The sequence below is a fragment of the Macaca nemestrina genome, chromosome 12 (genome assembly GCF_043159975.1).
Source record: "Macaca nemestrina isolate mMacNem1 chromosome 12, mMacNem.hap1, whole genome shotgun sequence".
NCBI classification, from domain to species: domain Eukaryota; kingdom Metazoa; phylum Chordata; class Mammalia; order Primates; family Cercopithecidae; genus Macaca; species Macaca nemestrina.
Window position 1 is genome coordinate 96,429,563 of NC_092136.1, and position 22,063 is coordinate 96,451,625.

A 22,063-nucleotide genomic window follows, 5' to 3' on the forward strand; every position below is an offset into this window, starting at 1 on the left:
GAATAGCCAAAGCAATCCTATGCAAAAAGAATAAAGCTGGATGCATCACACCAACTGACTTCAAACTATATGACAGGGCTACAGTAACAAAAACAGCATGGTACTGACATAAAACTGGGCACATAGAAGAATGGAACACAATAGAGAACCCCATAAATGAGGCCACACACCTACAACTATCTGATCTTCGACAAATCTGACAAAAACAAACAATGGAGAAAGAATCCCTATTCAATAAATGGTACTGGGATAACTGGCTAGCTGTATGCAGAAGACTGAAACTGGACCCCTTCATTTCAACATATAGAAAAGTTAATTCAAGATGAATTAAAGACTTAAATGTAAAACCCAAAACTATATAAAGCCTGGAAGACCACCTAGGCAGTACCATTCAGGACATAGACAAAAGCAAAGATTCCATGATGAAGATGCCAAAAACAATTGCAACAAAAGTAGAAATTGACAAATGGGATCTAATTAAACTAAAGAGTTCCTGCACAGCAAAGGAAACTATCAACAGAGACAACATACAACCCACAGAATGGGAGACAATTTTTGCAAACTATGCAGCTGACAAAGGTCTGATATCCAGCATCTGTAAGGGACTTAAACAACTTTATAAGAGAAAAAGACCATTAAAAAGTGAGAAAAGGACATGAATAGACATGTTCCAAAGGAAGACATACATGTGGCCAACAAGCATATAAAAAATAGCTCAACATCACTGATTAGTAGATAAAAGCAAGTTAAAATAACAATGAGATACCAGCTCATACCAGTCAGAATGGTTATTATTAAAAAGCCAAAAAGTAACAGATACTGGTGATGTTGTGGAGACAAAGAAACACTCTTCTAGGGTGGTTCCAAGATGGCTAAATGGGAATAGCACCAGTCTTCAGCTCCCAGCGTGAGCAACGCAGAAGACGGGTGATTTCTGCATTTCCAACTGAGGTACTGGGTTCATCTCACTGGGGCTTGTCAGACAGTGGGTGCAGAATAGTGGGTGCAGCACACTGAGCCTGAGCCAAAGCAGGGCAAGGCATCACCTTTCCAATGGTCTTAGCAAATGGCACACCAGGAGATTATGTCCCGTGCCTGGCTAGGAGGGTCCCACGCCCACGGAGCCTTGCTCATTGCTAGCACAGTAGTCTGAGATTGAACTGCAAGGTGGCAGCGAGGCTGGGGAAGGGGCATCCGCCATTGCTGAGGCTTCAGTATGTAAACAAAGCAGGCTGGAAGCTCGAATTGGATGGAGCCCACCGCAGCTCAAGGAGGCCTGCCTGCCCCTGTAGACTCCACCTCTAGGGGCAGGGCATACCAAATAAAAGGCAACAGAAACCTCTGCAGACTTAAATGTCCCTGTGTGACAGCTTTGAAGAGAGTAGTGGTTCTCCCAGCACCGAGTTTGAGATCTGAGAATGGACAGACTGCCTCCTCAAGTAGGTCCCTGACCCCCAAGTAGCGTAACTGGGATGCACCGCCCAGTAGGGGCAGACTGACATCTCACACGACGAGGTACCCCTCTGAGGTGAAGCTTCCAGAGTAATGATCAGGCAGCAACATTAGCTGTTCAGCAATATTCGCTGTTCTGTAGCCTCCACTGCTGATACCCAGGCAAACAAGATCTGGAGTGGACCTCCAGCAAACTCCAACAGACCTGCAGCTGAGGGTCCTGACTGTTAGGAGGAAAACTAACAAACAGAAAGGACAACCACACCAAAACCATATCTGTACGTCACCATCATCAAAGACCAAAGGTAGATAAAACCACAAAGATGGGGAAAAAACAGAAAAAATGCTGAAAATTCTGAAAACTAGAGCACCTCTCCCCCTCCAAAGGCACACAGCTCCTCACCAGCAATGGAACAAAGCTGGACGGAGAATGACTTTGACGAGTTGAGAGAAGAAGGCTTCAGACGATCTGTAATAACAAACTTCTCTGAGCTGAAGGAGGATGTTCGAACCCATCGCAAAGAAGCTAAAAACCTTGAAAAATGATTAGATCAATGCCTAACTAGATTAAACAGTATACAGAAGCCTTAAATGACCTGATGGAGCTGAAAACCATAGCATGAGAACTACGTGACGTATGCACAAGCTTCAGTAGCCGATTTGATCAAGTGGAAGAAAGGGTATCAGTGACTGAGGATCAAATGAATGAAATGAAGCAAGAAGAGAAGTTTAGAGAAAAAAGAGTAAAAAAAAAATGAACAAAGCCTTCAAGAAATATGGGACTATGAGAAAAGACCAAATCTACATCTGATTGGTGTACCTGAAAATGACGGGGAGAACAGAACCAAGTTGGAAAACACTCTTCAGGATATTATTCATGAGAACTTCCCCAACCTAGCGAGCAGGCCAACATTCAAATTTAGGAAATACAGAGAACGACACAAAGATATTCCTCGAGAAGAGCAGCTCCAAGACACTTAATTGTCAGATTCATCAAAGTTGAAATGAAGGAAAAAATGTTAAGGGCAGCCAGAGAGAAAGGTCAGGTTACCCATAAAGGGAAACCCATCAGGCTAACAGCGGATTGCTCGGCAGAAACTCTATAAGCCAGAAGAGAGTGGGGGCCAATATTCAACATTCTTAAAGAAAAGAATTTTCAACCCAGAATTTCTTATCCAGTCGAACTAAGCTTCATAAGTGAAGAAGAAATAAAATCCTTTACAGACAAACAAATGCTGAGAGATTTTGCCACCACCAGGCCTGCCTTACAAGAGCTCCTGAAGGAAGCACTAATCATGGAAAGGAACAACCAGTATCAGCCACTGCAAAAACATGCCAAATTGTAAAGACCATCAATGCTATGAAGAAACTACATCAAGTAATGGGCAAAATAACCAGCTAACATCATAATGACAGGATCAAACTCACACATAAAAATATTAACCTTTAGGCCGGGCGCAGTGGCTCAAGCCTGTAATCCCAGCACTTTGGGAGGCCGAGATGGGCGGATCACGAGGTCAGGAGATCGAGACCATCCTGGCTAACACCGTGAAACCCCGTCTCTACTAAAAATACAAAAACTAGCCGGGCGAGGTGGCGGGCGTCTGTAGTCCCAGCTACTCTGGAGGCTGAGGCAGGAGAATGGCCTAAACCCGGGAGGCGGAGCTTGCAGTGAGCTGAGATCCGGCCCCTGCACTCCAGCCCGGGCTACAGAGCAAGACTCCGTCTCAAAAAAAAAAAAAAAAAAAATTAACCTTTAATGTAAATGGGCTAAATGCTCCAATTAAAAGACTCCAACTGGCAAATTGGATAGAGTCAAGACCGACCAGTGTGCTGTATTCAGGAGACCGGTCTCACGTGCAGAGACACACATAGGCACAAAATAAAGGGATGGAGGAAGATTGACCAAGCAAACGGAAAACAAAAAAAAAAAAAAGCAGGGGTTGCATTCCTAGTCTCTGATAAAATAGACTTTAAACCAACGGACATCAAAAGAGACAAAGAAGGCCATTACATAATGGTAAAGGGATCAATTCAACAAGAAGAGCTAACTATCCTAAATATATATGCACCCAATATAGGAGCACCCAGATTCATAAAGCAAGTTCTTAGAGACCTACAAAGAGACTTAGACTCCCACACAATAATAATGGGAGACTTTAACACCCCACTGTCAACATTAGACAGGTCAACGAGACAGAAAGTTAACAAGGATATCCAGGAATTGAACTCAGCTCGGCACTAAGTGGACCTAATAGACATCTACAGAACTCTCCTCCCAAAATCAACAGAATATACATTCTTCTCAGCACCATATCGCACTTATTCCAAAACTGACCACATAGCTGGAAGTAAAGCACTCCTCAGCAAATGTAAAAGAACAGAAATTATAACCAACTGTCTCTCAGGCAACAGTGCAATCAAACTAGAACTCAGGATTAAGAAACTCACTCAAAACCACTCAACTACATGGAAACTGAACAACCTGCTCCTGTATGACTACTGGGTACATAACAAATTGAAGGCACAAATAAAGATGTTCTTTGACACCAATGAGAACAAAGATACAACATACCAGAATCTCTGGGACACATTTAAAGCAGTGTGTAGAGGGAAATTTATAGCACTAAATGCCCACAAGAGAAAGTAGGAAAGATCTAAAATTGACACCCTAACATTACAATTAAGAGAACTAGAGAAGCAAGAGCAAACACATTCAAAAGCTAGCAGAAGGCAAGAAATAACTAAGATAAAAGCAGAACTGAAGGAGATAGAGACACAATAAAACCCTCCAAAAAATCAGTGAATCCAGGAACTGGTTTTTTGAAAAGATCAACAAAATTGATAGACTGCTAGCAAGACTAACAAAGAAGAAAAGAGAGAAAAATCAAATAGACACAATGAAAAATGATAAAGGGGATATCACCACTGATCTCACAGAAATACAAACTACTATCAGACAATACTATAAACACCTCTATGCAAATAAACTAGAAAATCTAGAAGAAATGGATAAATTCCTGGACACATACACCCTCCCAAGACTAAAGCAGGAAGAAGTTGAAGCCCTGAACAGACCAACAACAGGCTCTGAAACTGAGGCAATAATTAAAAGCCTACCAACGAAAAAAAAGTCCAGGGCCAGACAAATTCACAGCCGACTTCTACCTGAGGTACAAAGAGGAGCTGGTACCATTCCTTCTGAAACTATTCCAATCAATAGAAAAAGAGGGACTCCTCCCTAATTCATTTGATGAGGCCAACATCATCCTGATACCAAAGTCTGGCAGGGACACAACAAAAAAACGAGAATTTTAGACCAATATCCCTGATGAACATCGATGCAAAAATCCTCAATAAAATACTGGCAAACTGAATCCAGCAGCACATCAAAAACCTTATTCACCACGATCAAGTGGGCTTCATCCCTGGGATGCAAGCTGGTTGAACATATGCAAATCAATAAACGTGATCCAGCATATAAACAGAACCAAAGACAAAAACCACATGATTATCTCAATAGATGCAGAAAAGGCCTTTGACAAAATTCAACAGCCCTTCATGCTAAAAATTCTCACTAAACCAGGTATTGATGGGATGTATCTCAAAATAATAAGAGCTATTTATGACAAACCCACAGCCAATATCATACTGAATGGGCAAAAACTGGAAGCATTCCCTTTGAAAACCGGCACAAGACAGGGATGCCCTCTCTCACCACTCCTATTCACAGCGTTGGAAGTTCTGGCTAGGGCAATCAAGCAAGAGAAAGAAATAAAATGTATTCAGTTAGGAAACGAGGAAGTCAAATTGTCGCTCTTTGCAGGTGACATGATTGTGTATTTAGAAAACTCCATTGTCTCAGCCCAAAATCTCCTTAAGCTGATAAGCAACTTCAGCAAAGTCTCAGGATACAAAATCAATATGCAAAAATCACAAGCATTCCTATACACCAATCATAGACAAACACAGAGTCAAATAATGAGTGAACTCCCATTCACAATCACTTCAAAGAGAATAAAATACCTAGAAATCCAACTTACAAGGGATGCGAAGGACCTATTCAAGGAAAACTACAAACCACTGCTCAACGAAATAAAAGAGGACACAAACAAATGGAAGAACATTCCATCCTCATGGATAGGAATAATCAATATCGTGAAAAAGGCCATATTGCCCAAGGTAATTTATAGATTCAATGCCGTCCCCATCAAGCTACCAATGACTTTCTTCACAGAACTGGAAAAAACTACTTTTAAGTTCATGTGGAACCAAAAAAGAGCCTGCATTGCCAAGGCATTCCTAAGCCAAAAGAACACAGCTGGAGGCATCATGCTCTCTGACTTCAAACTATGCTACAAGGCTACAGTAATGAAAACAGCATGGTACCGGTACCAAAACAGAGATATAGACCAATGGAACAGAACAGAACCCTCAGAAATAATACCACACATCTGCAACCATCTGATCTTTGACAAACCTGACAAAAACAAGAAATGGAGAAATGATTCCCTATTTAATAAATGATGCTGGGAAAACTGGCTAGCCATATGTAGAAAGCTGAAACTGGATCCCTTCCTTACATCTTATACAAAAATTAATTCAAGATGGATTAAAGACTTAAATGTTAGTCCTAAAACCATAAAAACCCTAGAAGAAAACCTAGGCAATACCATTCAGGACATAGGCATGGACAAGGACTTCATGTCTAAAACACCACAAGCAATGGCAACAAAAGCCAACATTGACAAATGGGATCTAATTAAACTACAGAGCTTCTGCACAGCAAAAGAAACTACCTTCAGAGTGAACAGGCAACCTACAGAATGAGAAAACTTTTACAATCTACCCATCTGACAAAGGGCTAATAGCCAGAATCTACAAAGAACTTAAACAGATTTACAAGAAAAAATCAGCCCCATCAAAAAGTGAGCGAAGGATATGAACAGACACTTCTGAAAAGAAGACATTTATGCAGCCAACAGACATGAAAAAATGCTCATCATCATTGGCCATCAGCGAAATGCAAATCAAAATCACAATAACATACCATCTCACAACAGTTAGAATGATGATCATTAAAAATCAGGAAACAACAGTTGCTGGAGAGGATGTGGAGAAATAGGAACACTTTTACACTGTTGGTGGGACTGTAAACTAGTTCACCCATTGTGGAAGACAGTGTGGCAATTCCTCAAGGATCTAGAACTAGGAATACCATTTCATCCAGCCATCCCATTACTGGGCATATACCCAAAGGATTATATATTATGTTGCTATAAAGACACATGCACACATGTGTTTATTGCTGCACTATTCACAATAACAAAGACTTGGAACCAACCCACATGTCCATGAATGATAGACTGGAGTAAGACAATGTGGCACATATACACCATGGAATACTATGTAGCCATAAAAAGGGATGAGTTCATGTCCTTTGCAGGGACATGGATGAAGCTGGAAACCATCATTCTGAGCAATCTATTGCAGGGACAGAAAACCAAACAGCATATGTTCTCACTTGTAGGTGGGAATTGAACAATGAGAACACTTGGACACAGGGTGGGGAACATCATACACTGAGGCCTGTCATGGGGTGGGGGTGGGGGTTGGGCCGAGGGATAGCATTAGAGATATACCTGATATAAATGATGAGTTAATGGGTGCAGCACACCAACATGACACATGTATACATATGTAACAAACCTGCACGTTGTGCACATATACCCTAGAACTTAAAGTATAATAATAATAAATAAAAAATGTGTTGAAGTATAACATAAATTCAGAAACATACACCAATTTCAAGTGTGTGGTGGAATGACTTTTCACAAAGTCAGGGTACCCAGATAGCAAACATCCAGATCAAAATGTAGGACATTACCATCGTCAGTGCCCCGATGCACACCCATGCCCCTCACAATTCAACAGGTTTCTTTTTTTTTTTAATTATTATTATTATTATTATTATTATTATTATACTTTAAGTTCTAGGGTACATGTGCATAACGTGCAGGTTTGTTACATATGTATACTTGTGCCATGTTGGTGTGCTGCCCCCATCAACTCGTCAGCACCCATCAACTCGTCATTTACATCAGGTATAACTCCCAATGCAATCCCTCCCCATTCCCCCCTCCCCATGATAGGCCCCAGTGTGTGATGTTCCCCTTCCCGAGTCCAAGTGATCTCATTGTTCAGTTCCCACCTATGAGTGAGAACATGCGTTGTTTGGTTTTCTGTTCTTGTGATAGTTTGCTAAGAATGATGGTTTCCAGCTGCATCCATGTCCCTACAAAGGACACAAACTCATCCTTTTTGATGGCTGCATAGTATTCCATGGTGTATATGTGCCACATTTTCTTAATCCAGTCTGTCACTGATGGACATTTGGGTTGATTCCAAGTCTTTGCTATTGTGAATAGTGCTGCAATAAACATACGTGTGCATGTGTCTTTATAGCAGCATAATTTATAATCCTTTGGGTATATACCCAGTAATGGGATGGCTGGGTCATATGGTACATCTAGTTCTAGATCCTTGAGGAATCGCCATACTGTTTTCCATAATGGTTGAACTAGTTTACAATCCCACCAACAGTGTAAAAGTGTTCCTATTACTCCACATCCTCTCCAGCACCTGTTGTTTCCTGACTTTTTAATGATCGCCATTCTAACTGGTGTGAGATGGTATCTCATTGTGGTTTTGATTTGCATTTCTCTGATGGCCAGTGATGATGAGCATTTTTTCATGTGTCTGTTGGCTGTATGAATGTCTTCTTTTGAGAAATGTCTGTTCATATCTGATCTTTGACAAACCTGAGAGAAACAAGAAATGGGGAAAGGATTCCCTATTTAATAAATGGTGCTGGGAAAATTGCTAGCCATAAGTAGAAAGCTGAAACTGGATCCTTTCCTTACTCCTTATACGAAAATTAATTCAAGATGGATTAGAGACTTAAATGTTAGACCTAATACCATAAAAATCCTAGAGGAAAACCTAGGTAGTACCATTCAGGACATAGGCATGGGCAAAGACTTCATGTCTAAAACACCAAAAGCAACGGCAGCAAAAGCCAAAATTGACAAATGGGATCTCATTAAACTAAAGAGCTTCTGCACAGCAAAAGAAACTACCATCAGAGTGAACAGGCAACCTACAGAATGGGAGAAAATTTTTGCAATCTACTCATCTGACAAAGGGCTAATATCCAGAACCTACAAAGAACTCAAACAAATTTACAAGAAAAAAACAAACAGCCCCATCAAAAAGTGGGCAAAGGATATCAACAGGTTTCTAAAACAGTGTCTTTTGAGAATCCAGTGACTTCTGTACGTCGTCATCTGTGGTTTCCCCAGTAGGCATGACTCTGTATATCTTTAGTGAGAAGGTCATTTGCTCTGCAGGATGTAGCCTATGGCCTTTCTGGGCAAGCAAAAATACCTACAACAAGTGAAGTACATTTAAAGGATTGAGCTCCAGTGTGTGCAAAATCAGCATGAACTCTGCATGTGATGATTAAAGCATTGATCATAGAGAGTAGCAAATAATCAAGTGGGGTGGGGAGGGTGTCCCAAGTAAAGCTTTGTCAGAAACTGCGAAAGGCATTATAGAGACATTTCTTCTTCTTATCTCTCACCTCACACCATACTTTGCACCCCAGATCCTGTTTTTCTGTCTTATATTAACTTTGACCACCCGTCACACCCATCTATCAGAGAGAGTTCCACCCAGCAAGATGTATAGCCCTTGTTCTTCTCCTTTATCTGCTACCTTTGCTTATTGCTGAGCTTCCCCTGTCTACTCCCTTCCTTTATTGTCAATGGTGCATATCTCTGACTTAATAAAAACAACCTTGGGTTTTGTAAAAAAAAAAAAAAAAAAAAAGAGACTATTCATATACATGTCTTTATGTGGACATATGTTTTTATTTCTCCTGGCCAAATATCTAAAAGTGGAATTTCTGGGTCTTATGAACAGTAAATACTTATGAAATTTTAACTTTTAATTATTTTGTGGCACCCTTTAGGACATAGCTCAAATTTTCATTTATTAATTCAATGAATAGTTGTGCAATGTGCTGTGCAAGATACCCCGGGAATCGCAGGTGAATATAACACAAGCCATACTCTAAAGCACACAGAAAAAATAAGGCAAAAATTTCAAAGGTGAAATCTCTCAGGATTTGTGGTCAGAAAAGGCTTAAGCTGTATCTTAAAAGAAATATGTCAGTAGGCAGGTATTGGGTAAGGACACAGCAGTCAGTGGAATTTTCATGTGCAAAGGTATGAAGGTATAAAAAGCATGGCATATTTGGAAAAGTGCAAAGGTTAGGAATTGAAGGGAATGTAAGAATAGGTGAAGACAGAGCATAAAGCTGTGCAGATGAAAGAGGATCCTCAAAGATACACAAATGTGTGTGTGTGTGTGTGTGTGTGTGTGTGTTTGTTTGTTTATTTTTTGGTGAGACATTACCTCACCCCTGGTGCAACCAGTCACTTCTTCCTGTGCTTGCAAAACACTTGGAGCATATTTCTCTTTAACATATCATGTGACATTCGTGGATCTGTCTCCTCTACTTTAATATGAGTTCCTAGAGGATATCTCTGCTATCTTCTGTGCTCACCATGCTTGGCACTTATTAGGGCATTAGAAAATTAGAGTTTATGCAAGAGTGAATGAACAAATGAGAATGAATGAAATGACCTACATACTCTGCCACTGAACAGATTCAGAAAAAATTCTTTATCAAAGACCTATGAGACATCCTTTATAAAAGCATATTAGAAATATGTATTTATGTCTCTACTGAAGCAAGGTCATGCGTATAATCTTCTTATGAGCTTGACTTATTAATTTCAATTGTCTTTATGATCAATACTGATTTCATGGTCTCATTGTCCCTATAGTAATCTGCATGGATGGCTGAGATAGTTGAAATGAATGAATTAACTGTGCTGCAGCTTTCTTAATTTTGTGGCAAAATTGGCCTTAAAATTGTAGTGCTGAAAAAAAATCCTTTGTTTAAGAGAGGCTAGAAATCTTTATAGTATTGTGAGCTATCCACTTTTGACCCTAAATTGATGCTGTATTTTCATTTGTGCCAGAGCTCATAAAATCCTATTGCTTTCATGATCATTTACAGAGGTTTAAATAGTCCAAGATCCCACCTTTATTTATGAAAAGCACATGTTTTGGCAATTTGTTGTAATAATAAATAATATTTATTTCATTGCTTGTTTACTTTAATAACAGTAAAATAAACATGCAATGGGAGAGGAAGTAAGTCAGTGAAATAAGAAAAACTGCTTAGAAAAATAGAGAACAGAACCAATTCAGAAGAAAACTTGAGATGTTTTGAATTGTTAATGAATTAAAATTGAAGTGAACATATCATTAGCCTCCTAAAACAAGGTACTTTGGAGAGTGAAAGGGGAATGGCAAATAATTCTGTCTGGGTCACAGGTGGTATGTGAACTGTCCCAGTCAGGTTGAGATGGATGATCACCCTAATTAAAGTACTCTTTTCAAATCCCTTTGTTTCAGATTATTACCACTTCTTATCACTGTAGTCTAAAGTGCTAATTAGTAGGTCTAGGAATATCTATAGCTCTTTGATTTTTTATAAGCTCCCTGCAGACACCTTTCTTAGTGGACTTAGTGGACTGACTATTGTAGTCCAACAAGGGAGAAATTATTTTTCAAATTGCTATGGAAATATTCTGGGCTCTGGGCTATATGAGATGATAGTTATATTAATTTGCTTAATTATAATAGTGACTTCTTTATGTAAATGTATATAAAGATAAGTATATCAGAACATCATGTTGTACACCTTAAATACATACATTACAAAATAAAAATAATAGAAGAAAGAGACCTGCATCTGCTAGACCTTGTCCCTATGCTGGCACCACCACTAGCACAACTGCATAAACAGTCGCCTGCAGGATCCTTCTCCCCACTGAGCCGTGATGCCTCCATCACTGTTGTGAATGCCCACATGGAAGCAAGTAACTCAGCATCCACTAGCACCCTGCCACAGCCAACGAGCATGCACACCACTGCACTATTGCTGCTGGCACATATGGACAAGGAAAGATCCTACTACCTCCACACTACAAAATGTTTGGCTGGCACCACTCATCAGAGTGTAGTGACCGGCAGTCAGGGAACACCTTGGCCCTGCCAGTGCAATGGATTCCTAACTTAAAGGAGCCATAGAACAAAGTCAGGCCTGATACAAGTCCCCCAGAGTTAGAGCATGCACTCCAGCAACTGGGAGCTGAGAAATGGCCCATTAAAATCTTCCAGTCAACTGGACCCATCTTATACCACAATCAAACCCTCAAGGTCATCAAATAGGATAAAAGAAAAAAAACCCACCCAAGGGTCAGCAACTTCAAAGACTGTAGAAGAAACAAGAGCCCACAAAGATGTGGAAAAACCAACTTAAGAACTCTGACAACTCAAAATACCAGTGTGTCTTCTTTCCTTCAAATGACTGTGTAACCCCTCCAACAAGGATTCTGAAGCAGGCTGAGATGGCTAAAATGACAGAAATAGAATTCAGAACATGGATAGGAACAAAGATCATTGAGATGCAGGAGTACATTGAAACCCAATCCAAGAAAGCTAAGAATCACAACACAACAATACAAGAGCTAACAGGCAAAGTGGCCAATACAAAAAAAGAACATAACTGCCAGATAGAGCTGAAAAACACATTATAAGAATTTTATAATGCAATCACATGTATTAACAGCAGAATACACCAAACTGAGAATAGAATCCCAGAGCTTGAAGAATGGCTTTCTGAAATAAGACAGTCAGACAAGGATAGAGAAAAAAAATAAAAAGGAATGAACAAAACCTCCAAGAAATATAGAATTATGAAAAGGGAGCAAATCTATGACTGGTTGGTGTCCTGGAAACTGTTGGGGAGAGTGTAAGCAACTTGGAAAATATATTTCAGGATATCATGCATAAGAACTTCCCCAAGCTAACAAGAGAGGCCAACATTCAAATTTAGGAAATGCAGAGAACCCCAGTAAGATGATTCACAATAAGATCAGCCCCAAGACACATAATCTTCAAATTCTCCAAGGTCAAAATGAAAGAAAAAATGTTAAAGACAGCTAGAGAGAAAGGTCAGGTAGCCTATAAAGGGAAGCTCATCAGACTAACAGCAGACCTCTCAGCTGAAACTCTGCATGCCAGAAGACACTGGGGACCAATATTCAATACTCTTAAAGTAAAGAAATTTTAACCCACAATTACATATCTGGCCAAACTCATCTTCATAAGCCAAAGAGAAATAAGACCCTTTTCAGACACACAAATGCTGGCGGAATTTGTTACCACCAGACCTGCCTTACAAGTGCTCCTGAAGGAAGCAATAAATATGGAAAAGAAAGACCATTACCAGCCACTACAAAAACACACTGAAGTACACAGATCAGTGATGCCATCAAGCAACCACATAAACAAGTCTTCAAAATAACCAGCTAATATCACGATGAGAAGATCAAATCCACAGATACCAATACTAACCTTGAATGTAAATGGGCTAAATGCCCCAATTAAAAGGCCTAGAGTGACACGCTGGATAAAGAACCAAGACCCATGGGTAAGCTGCCTTCAAGAGACCCATCTCACATACCATGACACCCACAGGCTCAAGTTAAGTCATGGAGAAAAATCTACCAAGTAAATGGAAAACCAAAAAAAGCAAAGATTGCAATCCTAATTTCATACAAAATAGACTTTACATCAACAAAAATCATAAAAGACAAGGGCATTACTTAGTGGTAAAGGGTTCAACTAAACAAGAAGATCTAACTATGTTAAATATATATGCACCCTGGCCGGGCATGGTGGCCTCACACCTGTAATCCCAGCACTTTGGGAGGCCAAGGCGGGCAGATCACCAGAGGTCAGGAGTTTGAGAACAACCTGGCCAACATGACAAGACCCCGTCTCTAATAAAAATACAATAATTAGCTGGGTGTAGTGGCTCACACCTGTAATCCCAACTACTTGGGAGGCTGAGACATGAGAATTGCTTGAACCTGGGAGGCGGAAGTTGCAGTGAGCTGAGATAGTGCCACTGCACTCCAGTCTTGGTAACAAGAGTGAGACTCTGTCTCCAAAAACCACCATATATATATATATATATATATATATATATATATATGGTGTCACCCAGGCTGGAGTGCAGTGGCACTATATGTGTGTGTGTGTACACATATATATATATATATATATATATATATATGTGTACACACACACACACGCACACACCCAACACAGGAGCACCTAGATTCATATAGCAAGTTCTTAGAGACCTTCAAAGCAACCTAGACTCCCACACAAGGATAGTGGGAGACTTCAATACCACAATAACAGTATTAGACAGATGATCAAGGCAGCAAATTAATGATATTCAGGACCCAAACTCAGTACTGAATTAAATGGACCTGATAAACTGCACTCAGAAATAGCAGAATATACATTCTTCTTATTGCCACATGGCACATACTCTAAAACTGATTACATAATTGGAAGGAAAATTCTCCTCAGCAAATGCAAAGGAACTGAAATAATAACCACCACTCTTTCAGGCCACATGGCAATAAAATTAGATATCAAGACTAAGAAAATCACTCAAAACCATAAAATTACATGGAAATTGAATAACCTGCTCTTGAGAGACTTCTGGGTAAATAATAAAGTTAGGGCAGAAATCAAGAAGTTAATCAGAACAAAGGTACAACATACCAGAGTCTCCAGGACACAGCTAAGGCAGTGTTAAGAGGGAAATTTAGTGCCCACATCAAAAAGATAGAATGATCTCAAGTTAACATCCTAACATCACAGCTAAAAGAAGTAGAGAACCAAGACCAAACCAACCACAAAGTATTAATAGCAGAAAATAAGAAATAACTGAAATCAGAGCTGAACTGAAACAGATTGAGACATGAAATTCAATTCAAAAGATCAATGAATACAGAAGGTGGTTTTTTGAAAAAACTAACAAAAATAGATAGAACACTATCTAGGCTAATAAAGAAGAAAAGAGAATATTAAGATAAACACAATCAGAAACAACAAGGGGGATGTTACTACTGACACAACAAGAATAGAAATAACTATCAGATAATATGAACATCTCTGTGCACATAAATTAGACAATCTAGAAGAAATAGATCAATTCCTGGAGTCATACACCCTTGCAAAACTGAACCAGAAAGAAATCGAATCCATGAACAGATCAGTAATGAGCTTTGAGAGTGAGGCAGTAATAAATAGCCTACCAACCAAAAAAAAAAGCCCAGGATCAGATGAATTCACAACTGAATTCTACTGGATGTACAAAGAAGGATTGGTACCATTTCTCTTGAAATTTTTCCAAAAAATTGAGGAGGAGGGACTACTCCTTAACTCATGCTATGAGGCCAGCATCATCCTGATAACAAAACCTGGCAGGGACACAACAAAAAATAAAACTTCAGGCCAATATCCTTGATGAACATCAAAGCAAAGATTTCTCAACAAAATACTGGCAAACTGAATCCGGAAGCACACCAAAACCCTTATGCACCATGATCAAGTAGGATTCATTCCTGGAGTGCAAGGTTGATTCAACACATTCAAATCAATAAATGTGATTCATTACGTAACAGAGCTGAAGACAAAAAAACACATGATTAGTTCAATAGATGCAGAAATGCTTTTGATAAAATTCAACATCCCTTCATGTTAAAAACTCTCAATAAACTAGGGATTGAAGGAACCTACCTCAAAATAATAAGAGCCATCTATGTCAGACCCACAGCCAACATCATATCGAATGGGCAAAAGCTGGAAGCATTCTCCTTGAAAGCTGCCTCAGGAAAAAGATGCCCTCTCTCACCACTCCTATTCAACATAGTGTTGGAAGTCCTGTCCAGCGCAATCAGGTCAGAGAAAGAAATAAAGAGCATTCAAATAGGAAGAGAGGAAGTCAAACTATCTCTGTTTGCGGATAACATAATCTTATATCTAGAAAACACCATAGTTTTGGCCCAAAGGCTCCTTCAGCTGATAAACAACTTCAGCAACATCTCAGGATGCAAAATCAATGTACAAAATAACTGACATTCCTATTCACCAACAGCAGTCAAGCTGAGAGCCAAAGTAGGAATGCAATCCCATTCATAATTGTCACTAAAAGAATAAAATATCTAGGAATACAGCTAACCAGGGAGGTGAAAGAACTCCACAAGGAGAACTATAAAACACTGCTGAAAGAAATCAGAGATGATACAAACAAATGGAAAGACATTCCATGCTCATGGGTAGAAAAAGTCAATATTGTTAAAATGGCCATATTGCCCAAAGCAACTTATAGCTTCAATGCTATTTCTATCAGACTACCATGGCATTGTTCACAGAACTAGAAAAAAAGTATTTTAAAATTCATATGGAACAAAAAAGGCCCCAAACAGCCAAAGCAATCCCAAGCAAAAAGAACAAAGTTGGAGGCATCATGCTACCTGGCTTCAAACTATACTACAGGGCTACAATAATCAAAACAGCTTAGTACTTGTATAAAAACAGACAGATAGACTAATGGAACAGAACAGCGAGCCCAGAAATAAGGTCATACACCTATAACCATCTGATCTTTGACAAACCTGACAAAAACAAGCAATGAGGACAGGGCTGTGTATTCAATAAATGGTGCTGGGATAACTGGCTAGCCATATGCAGGATACTGAAGCTGAACCCCTTTCTTACACCATATACAAAAGTCAAATCAGGATGGAGTAACGACTTAAATATAGAACCCAAATATATTTGAAAAACTCCAAAAACAACCTAGGCAATAGCATTTTGGACACAGGAAAGGGCAACAATTTCATGACAAAGATGCTAAAAGCAATTGTGTCAAAAGTAAAAATTGACAAATGGAATCTAATTAAACCAAGTAGCTTCTCCACATCAAAATAAACTATCAATAGAATAAACAGACAACTTACAGCATGGGAAACAATTTTTGCAAACTATGCATCTTTCAAAGGTCTAATATCTAGCATCTATAAGAAGCTTAAATGTATAAGAAAAAACCAAACAACCCTATTAAAAAGTGGGCAAAGGACAAGAGTAGACATTTTTCAAAAGAAGACATACATGTGGCCAATAAGCATTTGAAAAAAAGTTGAACATCATTATCATTAGAGAAATACAAATCAAAACTGCAGTGAGATACTATCTCACACTAGTCAGAGTGGCTATTATAAAAAAGTCAAAAAATAACAGGTGGTGGCAAGGTTGTGGAGAAAAAGGAACACATATTCACTGTTGGTGGGAGTGTGAATTAGTTCAACCATTGTAGAAGACAGTGTGGCGATTCCTCAATGATCTAAAAACAGAACTACCATTCGACCCAGTAATCCCATTAATGAGTATATATCCAATGGAATATAAATCCTTCCACTATAAAGACTAATGCATGTGTACGTTCATTGCAACACTGCTCACAATAACAAAGACATGCAATCGCCCTAAATGCCCATTAACAGTAGACTGGGTAAAGAAAATGTGATGCATATACACCATGGAATACTATGCAGCCATGAAAACGAAATGAGATTATGTCCTTTGCAGGAACATGGATGGAGCTGGAGGCCATTATCCTTAGCACACTGATGGAGAAACAGAAAACCAAATGCCACATGTTCTCACTCACAATTGGGAGCTACATGATAAGAACACATGGACACAGAGATGGGAACAACAGACAGGGAGGCCTATTGGAGGGTAGAGGGTGGGAGGAAGGAGAGGATCAGGAAAAACGACTAATGGGACTTAGGCTTAACACCTGGATGACAAAGTAATCTGTAGAACAAACCTCCATGAACATAAATGTACTGAAGTAACAAATCTGCACATGTACCTCTGAGATTAAAATAAAACTTAAAAAAAAAAAGAAAGAAAATAACACCAGTGCCGTTTGCAGTGGTTCACTCTTGTAATCCCAGCACCTTGGGAGGATGGGAGGGAGGATCACTTGAGGCCAGGAGTTTGAGACCGGCCTGGGCAACATAGCAAGAGTCTGTCTCTACTGAAAAAAAAAGAAAAAAAGAAAAAAAATAGCTGGGTATGGTGGCACACACTTGTAGTCCCAGCTGTTCAGGAGGTTGAGGCAGGAAACTTGAGCCCAGGAGACTGAGAGTGCAGTGAGCTATGACTCCATAACTCCAGCATCACTGCACTCCAGCCAGGGTGAAAGAGTGGGCCCCTAAAACAAATAAATGTAAAGAAAAAAAGAAAAAAATAGTGCTTACCTCAGGGGATGGTTGACATGGAAGTGAGGATGAAAGCTAATGGATGGCTAAAAAGTTTTTCCATCAAGTTACACCCTTTTTTGACTCAGAAGGAAGAATATCTCAGTATTTTTCAGGTGCGAATGCATTTGTTCTTTAATTTTTTATTCTGCACACACTGCCTGTGACTCACAGTTTTTCTGCTGGTTGCTGGGAATACAATGTTGAACCAGATACAGCCACCGATTTTGAGGGACTAATAGTGAAAACAAATAGTGAGGTATATATTAATGGGCAAAACTTTTTTGGTGGGATTCTGAAGGTAATGAAGCTCAAAAAATAATCTCAACTATTTCAGCATGACTGAATTAAGTGTACATCCTTCAAAGGATGATTTAAAAAGACAATGCCAGTTTAGATGTAAATTTTTTTATGCTTGTTGTTTTACTTAGTTAACAATGTTCTTTATTCCTAAATTCCTAATTGCCAAGCATAAGTTAGCTTGTTTGGGGAAAACCCTTTGATATTTCTCAGAGTATTTCTGTGTTTGAACTCAATTTGTAATCTTATTCTTGCTTTTGAAGTATTTAAAAATGTTTTAGAATCTCTTTTTAAAAAGCAATTTGAGTTTTATTGATCTGCAGAGCTTAGGTTTAGAATGCACAAATAGGCACTTAAATACATTTTGGTAATAAATGTTTCAAAATTAGATAGTTTGAGAGTTACTAAAGAGAAAATTAAGTTTTAGAATAATAAATCTGTTGTGAGATTAAGAGGGCAATTGTAATATTTTGGGTTAGTACCTTTGATGAGAATGTACTTTTTGTATTGGTCTTTTACTTTGTTCACTTTTGTGTAAAGATTAAAGCATATTGAATTTTTATTCATTCAACCCACACTAATGGAGAGCTACTGCACTGGTGAATGAGGGAAATATGAACATCAAAAAGGCAGGATCCTCCCCTTACATGGCTTGTATTCTATTGGAGAAGAGAGGTATGCAAACAAATAGATGTTGTACAGCATTTTACTAGCAGGTATAATGGTTAAAAGGAAGGTTCTAATGTCTTTAAATCCCAGGTTAGAGTAATTTTTTACCAAACCATGTAACCCTGACTGATCATTTATTCTCTTTTACTTTTTAAAAAATATATAGACTGTGTGTTTTGCTATTACCTACTTAATGGGGGGTGATTGTGATCATTAAATGATTGACAAAAAGTGCTCAGTTAAATATGTGGCACCCCAAAATGCTCACTGAATGCTAGGGATTATGATAATATCAGAGTGCACAGTTAAGTTTCACAGGAGCGAGTGGTCAACTGTATTTGAAAGGTTGCTTTAAGAAATAGTTGACAAAAAATGGTGGATATATTTTTTAATGTCCGGAATCTATTAGTGACTACCATGCTCTTTGGACCAAATATTCATGAAACAGCTTGATGACGCTATTAGGCACTCTTTTTGACGATACAAAATTGTCAACTACATAATCTCTGACCTTTTGGAATGTGATTTCATCATAAACCCCTTGCTAGGTGTACCAGCAAGAAGTTACCAAAAAAGCCTCTTGCTAGGTGCACTTGCTAGATATGCCTGGCACTGACTAGGTTATTCAGTGGTTCCTTACAAATGAGAAGCAAAGAATACAACCTTTGACTTTCCTTCAAAAAAGGCATCCAAGTAAGGAGAAAGAGGGGCAAGAAGAGTGGAACATCTCACTAACGGCAAGCGTGAAATTTTAGACTGTGCAAGTCATTTGCTTGTTTGATCTTAGATCCATTCTCTGCCATTTCCCTGCTTTGAACTGCCCACTGCAAACTGCATTTCTCAGGCTTCTTTGTGCTGCCTTCCGGTTAGGCTTTCCAATGGGAAGCACTGACGTAGATGGAGAAATATATAGGCAATTATAGTAGAGAATGATGCCTACCATTCTAGGGACTAGTACGTGCTGAAGGCGGGTAGGGTATTTTTCTCTCTCTCTGTGCCTTAGGCATCATTGGCAGTGACTGCAGCGGTTAAGTGGTTCTAGCTCCCTGTAGTCAGCCGTTTCCTCTCAATTCTCAGCTCCTGAATCTAGCTTTCACCAATGGCCAAACTTTGGAGTTTCAGCAACTCCTCTGCCTTCCTAGTCCCTCTGGCCCTAGTGGATGTTAGGGGTGTTAGTGCCTTCCTATAGTCCGTGAAGTCACTGATCTCAGAGTTACCTCACCTTCTAGCTGTTCTTTCAGCAGTTCAGACGTTTTATAATTAATTTCTCATATTAAGTTCTTTCTGTTGAATTACCTTGTGTAGTAATGTTGTTTTCTTGGCTGGGCACTGACCAATACAGAAAGCAAATGGAGAATATTTTATTGTTCTTGCTGGTTCTTGACTGAGAGTTTCTGTGATCAGAATATCTGCAAGAAAAAAGTCAACATAGTATGCTAATTTAAAAAATTACTGAGAATATTCCTCAACTTGCAAAGATTTTGGGAGTCGTCACTTATTACTATCATAGGTATTAGTTAGTGATGGAATTATATCATTTCTTGACAAGTATTGTTTATAAAATGTAGATACTTTCAAAGCAATTAAGGAAGCAAGGTGATAAATGTTTGCAATGCTATTTGCAGCATCCTAGTAGTTGGAATATTACTAAGGATGCTTTCACATACCTGAATGAGTTTGAACAAGTTATTTCAGAGCATTCTTCTTTTCTCTTTTATAAAATGAGGGTGCAAAAAGGATATCTTGTGTTTTTGTACTTCCCTCATTGTCCATCGTAGTGTTTCAGAAATAGTAGGGTCTCAATATTCTTGTGAAATGAAAGTCAACGTCATTCATCTGGATATGTGCTAGTCTATTACTTGCTTTCCCTCACCTGTTTATTTCTTCACCACATAGGAGGGAAGAAGTGAAGTAGGAGTACAGATAAATTGTCTAACAAGGAAGGAAAAACTGAATTCATTTTCTGGTTGCCTTATTTCGATTTTATTCAAATGCACATCATAGTTACTTTTCTTATAACTGTAATAGTAGCCCAATGAATAATTTGCCTTTGGTGGTGATTTTGGTGATGATTTTATATATTCCATTGATTCCTCCATATTTTAGACCCCAAATACCTACATATACTTTCATCTATCTTACCCCATCTCGTGTTCCATTTATACCAATTCTCTTCTTATTCTAGAAACACCTTTATTATTTTTTCTTTGATTTCTCCTAAGCAAGTTCCTCATCTTCGTTAAGTGCCATCTTCTTCATAACATCTTCTCAAATAGTCCCTGATGAAAATTAATTACTATTTTTGTTTGTACCTCTGTAAGTACTTATCATATTGAATTGCAATGATGTGTGTGTCTGATTTCCTACTAGATCTTGATTATTTTGAGAGTAGGAGCCACTTTTTTCATCTTTTCCACCTTTATACCTAGTATTTTGCCTGCCATATGGTAAGTGTTCAATGAATGAATATCAGAGCATTCTGTTTCTGATAATTTACTTATATTTGATTATTTAATTCTACCTCATTTCCTAGATTGTGAGCTCTTTCCAGGAAATGAGGTAGAAGAGATTGCGGGGGGCGGGGGGGCAGAAAAAGTGACTCATTTTTTTTCTGTTTTGGATTATTCCCTTGTTGCTATGCCCTATTTCCAATATATTACCTGTAATATTAGGAGTACAGTGAACTTTGGTTGAATTTGGACAAATCTGAGAGCTTCCTTTCAAACCTGGTAGGAAGTTTTAGGAAATCATCCAGTACACTGTTCAACCCCTGGAAACCAAAACTATTTTTGAGTAGATACTTCAGAAAGACACAGAACTGTACCAACTAATGATTGTTTAAACTTTATATGCAGAATAATCTGGAGATATGCAAAATAAAATGGTGGCTGATATTTGTATTAATCTAAAACCAGACAACACTTTGAAGTTTATTTTTAGGTTATTGATCATTTCAGCAGCATATAGACAAGTATACATAATTCTCCATTATTGAACTTAAAGAAAAGCTTAAATAAGCTTTCGAATTCATTGACTATGTATATGTAGAGGTTTATACTTAGGAGGTACTAGATCAATTGGAATCCTGGACAAAAACAGGTTGCATTTTCAAATAGGTTAATTTGAGCAGAGTTTAAGAAAGCAACTACTTTCAAAGTTGTGACCAGGGTTAAAAAAACAAAAACAAAAATAAAAACAAAACAAAACAAAACAACACCACGGGAGAGCACAGTTCTCTAGGCCTGGTAACTATAGGGAGTGGTTACTAAGGAGATAGAACAGTTACCAGAATTTGGAGAGAGACCTAT